Source organism: Urocitellus parryii, unplaced genomic scaffold (assembly GCF_045843805.1).
Source record: "Urocitellus parryii isolate mUroPar1 unplaced genomic scaffold, mUroPar1.hap1 Scaffold_60, whole genome shotgun sequence".
NCBI classification, from domain to species: Eukaryota; Metazoa; Chordata; class Mammalia; order Rodentia; family Sciuridae; genus Urocitellus; species Urocitellus parryii.
Window position 1 is genome coordinate 1673815 of NW_027554101.1, and position 5145 is coordinate 1678959.

General features: G+C 37.6%; 1 pseudogene; it reads right to left on the minus strand.

Annotated features, from left to right (window-relative positions):
- Positions 1 to 3572: 3572 nt before the first annotated feature.
- On the minus strand, positions 3573 to 4405 carry LOC144252831 (cyclin-dependent kinase 2-associated protein 1 pseudogene; annotated as a pseudogene).
- Positions 4406 to 5145: the final 740 nt, after the last annotated feature.

Sequence of the window (5145 nt, forward strand, 5' to 3'; positions counted from 1 at the left end):
GAATTGGAATCCTAACCTTGTAATCGGAAAAGTCCTGATTACTTCAGGGGAAAAGGGTGACTATTTTTTATTTTGGTTATAATTTACGCATTTAACAAGACTGCAGCGATGACATTAGTTTTTGAATCCAGTTGAGTGCTCTGTGGTCAGTAGAGAACTAGTGCATAACATTTTGAAGTAAGATATCTTTCCCTGATTTAGCTCAAACATGCACTGGCACAGGATAAAACATTCATTTCTGTAAATTAGCATTAGCATGTGCTAGAGGCCTTAACAAAAAGGTGAAGAGTCCAATGGTTGTGGTGGGATAGTAATCTGTTTCTCCAAGTCTGGATGAGGTTCATTGGTGTTCAATTTCTCAGGGAGGTAAAAGACATTATGAGCATGAGATTGTAGACTGAAAATAGACCAAGACACTTTTGTATGTGAATGACTGAAATGGTTTAATTAGATAACTTAGATATGTGTCTATCCAATGGTCAAGGAATCTGCAGTCATGAGACTTCCATGTACAGTAGTTCTATTATTGCAAAGAAGAGGAGAATTTATTTTTGGCAGACCACTTAGATATTCTGCTTGTTTAGTTAGCTTTTATACTGCTGTGACCAAACAGACCTGACAAGAACATATTTAGAGGAGGAAAAGTTTATTTTGGGGCTCCTAGTTTCAGAGGTCTCAGTCTGTAGTTGGCAGACTCCATTCTGTAGGGTCTGAGATGCACCTTGGTTATAGAGTGTGGCAGCTGGGAGCATGGTACCTAAGAAGCAGAGGGAGACAGTACTCCACTCTTCAGGGAAAAATATCTATACCCAAAAGGAACGCCCCCAATGACCCAACTCCTCCAAACACAGCCTACTTGCCTACAGTTACCACCAGTTAATTCCTATGAGAGAATTAATGTACTTATTAGGTTAAGACTCTTATAACCCAGTCATTTGCTTCTAAGCTTTATTGTGTGGTCTCACACATGAGCTTTTGGGGGACACCTTATATCTAAAACATTATACTGTTATACTGTCAATCAGTGTTTAAAAATCAATGTATATGTCAGAAACAGAAAGAAAAGTAATAAATCCTTAGAACAGATTTTTTTAACATTTCTAAGAGTTTCCTATGGCATTGAAGGTTTATGATATGACATGCTTATAAGAAAAACGTTTCACAGTTCAGAAAAACTCCTACCACTTGCATGCCTTAAAAAAAATCATGTCACACTGCATTGCATAAAACATTTTATATATCCAATTTGTTTTCAAATCTAGTATGTGTTCTTGGCTTTAATGCTGATACCAGCATCTCATCACCAGGTGGTCTCTATTCATGTGATGACTGTAGAAAGCTCCTTAATACTCAGGAAACTGTTATTAAGTCTACCAACATTCCTCCAGAAATGTTGAAGCACTTTTTATTTAGGCCAGTATTGCCTGTTTATTTTACTTATATTGCATTTACAGGTCCTAGTATAATATTATACTGAAAGAATAATTAGAACATGGGTAAATCAGAAACTAGGTAAAAGAGATTATAACTTCAAAGACACATTTTAGAAAGGGAAAACAAATATTCAATATGCTCATTTGTGTTCTGTGAACTCTATATATATAAAAAAAAAAATTCACTAGGATACATTGTAAAATTTGTGCCAGGTTAAAAACGGTCAAAAGAAGAGTTGTAGACATGCAGAAATGTTGAGTTAAAACAAGCAAAAGTGTGAGCATATCTCTTCTTATTGTTATCAGAGTATTACACACTGATTTTAGCATTTTACTTTTTTATTATTTATTTTTTGTAGTTGTAGTTGGACACAATAACTTTCTTTTATTTATTTATTTATTTTTACGTGGTGCTGAGGATCGAACCCAGGGCCTTCCATGTGCGAGGTGAGCACTCTTCTGCTGAGCCATAACCCCAGCCCCAGCGTTTTACTTTGGTAGAGAGGTTCATCACAGTGTTTTCTTTTGTAGTGTCCGATCTCATTTTTATGTTTGTAAATCCATTTTGACTTGTTTTTTGTAACTGTTGAGAGACAAGTCTCCAGTTTCATTCTTCTTATAAGGATATCTAATTTTCCCATTATTGAAAAGACTGTTCTTTCTCTGGTACCCATTCTTAGTACCTTTTTTGAAAACTTGTTGGCTGTGGATGTGTGGGTTGTCTTCTAGGCTATCTATTTTATCCCTTTGGTCTACATGTCTGCATATATGACAAGACTTTGTTGTTTTGACTAGTACAGATTTGTAGTGCATATTAAAGTTAATGGCCCCTGTTCTTATCTTTATGCTCAATATTGCTTTGACTGTTTAGGGATTTGTGGTTTCAAATAAATTTTAGTAATTTTTGTTTTTAGTTTTGTGAAGAATATCATTATTATTTTGATAGGGATTGCATTGAAACTCTAGATTACTTTGGGCAGTATGAACATTTTAACAATATTGATTCTTCCAATCCATTTACATGGTATGTCCTGTTTTTTTGTTTTTGTTTTTTTGTTGTCTTCTTTCATTTCTGACATTAATGTTTTAGTTTTGTTGTTGAGGTCTTTTACTTCTTTGGAGGAGTTTTAGGTTTTACTAAAAAGTTCAGCAAAAGATATAGAGGTTTCTGGAATACCTCCTGCTTCCACTTATGAATAACTTCATTATTGGCATCTCCTTCCAAAGTGGTACATGTGTTAACAATTGATAAGCCTGCAGCTATATATCATTACCATCCAAAGTGTTTAATTTATATTAGGATTCCTAGTTGGTGTTGTACATTATATGGGTTTGGAAATATTCATGACATTTATCCATCATTATAATATCATGCAGAAAAATTTCATTGCACTAAAATTCTCTTGCGTTTTACCCATTCATCTCTACCTTCCCCTTAACCCTTGACAATCACAGATACTTTTACTGTTGCAATAGATTTGGTTCTTTCAGAAATAATGTTGTAAATGAAGACTATGTAGGCATTCATGATTAACTTCTTTCATTTAGAAATATGCAGTAAGGTTAAATGCATTTAAGTCTCTTACATATCTTTTCATGGCTTGACAGCTCTTTTCTTTGCAGCCCTGAATTGCCTTCTATTGACTGTATGTTGCCACTATTTATTCACCCATTTAGTTACCTACACACCTTTGGTTGCTTCCCAGTTGGGGCAATGATGAAAAAGCTGCTATAAACAGCCTGTGTATGTTTTGTGTGGATCTAAGTTTTAAACTTCCTAAAGCAAACACCAAGGAGAATGACTGCTCATGAGAGCAGGTATGGTTTTGTAAACAGCTGCCAGACTGTCTTCCAAAGTGGAATACCATTTTGCATTCCCAACAGCAGTGAATGAGAGTGGCATCTGCTCCCTATCCTCACTAAGTCATTGTTGGCAGTGCTGTGATCGTGGCCAGTCTCAAAGGTCTGTGGTGACAGTGGTAAATTATTGTTGTTTAGATGTATTTAATTTTAAGTAAATATTATAGAACTACTTATGAACATTGATACCAAAGAACAATAAAGTTTTTTTTAATGAAAATAAGCTTTATTACATCAAGTAATAAATACATACAAAGATGCAAACAGTTTTAGTCATTTTCTTCCAGATGTTTTGATCAACTTACAGTAAACACAAACTGAAATCTACATACAGTCTTAGCATGAAAATTTTCGGGGTCCTTATTAGATTTGGTAGGTTGCTCTTTCTTCTGTATTTATAACTTGTGCACTCTTAAAATTGACTTCAAAGCACTAATAGTCATGCAAATGCTTAAGCAAAAAAGAAGTGCCAGTAAGCAGAATCTACACTGTATGGCACATGGGACCAGCTAAGTGAAGCAGGTGGTCAGGATGCATTAAAACAAAGTCCTTGGGATAAAATGAGCTTATGAAAAGGTACAAATAACAATTTGGGTGACATAAAGTATTCAAAAGATTAGAGGGAGACACTGGTATCTTGGAGCCAAATAACAGTTTGCTGTAAAATAACTTCACATGCATCTTAAAAAACAAAAACAAAAACAACCTGGGTTGTTCCTAACTACTTAAAATGCAAATCCTAATTAACCTCGAAATCTTTTCCCAATATTTTGAGACTGTGAACCTTGGGAGAAAAAACTAAACTGTTACCATTTTGAAAATGAGTATTTCATCTGAACAGGGGAGATGAGCTGTAGAGAGCCAGGAACTCCCAAGCTGGAGGGGAGGCTAGGACCTGGCATTCCGTTCCGTTTCAGCCAAGCACTCCCGAACCAGTCCTTGTGCGTGAATGACGCCTCCTTTTAGTCTCTCCATGGCACTCTTGCTCCCTGCATAGGTGGGTCTTATCTCCTTCCCCAGCTCTTCATGCTGGTGGAAGGCGAGTGGACACTTCCAGCGGCGTTGAGGGCGGCGGCGGGCATGTGCGCGGCCAAGTTCGGCTTGTACGACATCCCCCCGGGCGGCGGGCGCGCAGGGCGCAGCCGGGCCAGGCCGCGAGGGCGGCGGCGGCGAGGCCGGGCGGCGGCGCGGCCGCCCCCGCGTCCCCGCGCCCTTCCGAGCGCCCGCCGAGCGCCCGCGCACTTTTTGTTGTTGACCGCTGGGGCCGTACCGGCAAATATGGCCGTCCCTCACCCTGACACCGCCGCAGTATATCACCCATACATCGGGCGCGCGGCGCAGGGGCGGCCGCAAACTTTGAGCCGAGCCAGTGGGGCCGGCCCGGCCGGGAGGGGCGGCGGCGTCCAAAGAACAATAAAGTTAACAATAATCTCTCTTACTTTTTAAATGTCTCTTTTTGCTTTCTATCATATGTTGTTAAATCTCCAAAACAAAATAAAAATAAATCTCCAAAATAACGATATTTATTTCAAATTAACTAAACTTCCAGCTTACTCTCTAGATATCTGGAGTATAACTGCAACTTAGTGGAATAGTCAATGTGTTAGTAAGCCATAAGCATGGCCAATATTTAGATAATATTTATAAATAAATCTTTATAAAATTATTATCCTATAGTCTGATCACATTCATCATAACAATTTATCTTAAAATTTGAATAAATACATATAATTTTACATTGATATCAAATATTGAAACATTTCTTGTCTTCACATGAGATTATTTAATATAAGCTTTTGAACTGGGCTATAATTGGGTCTTTTAATTTTTGGCAGAAAATGTTCATTTTCAA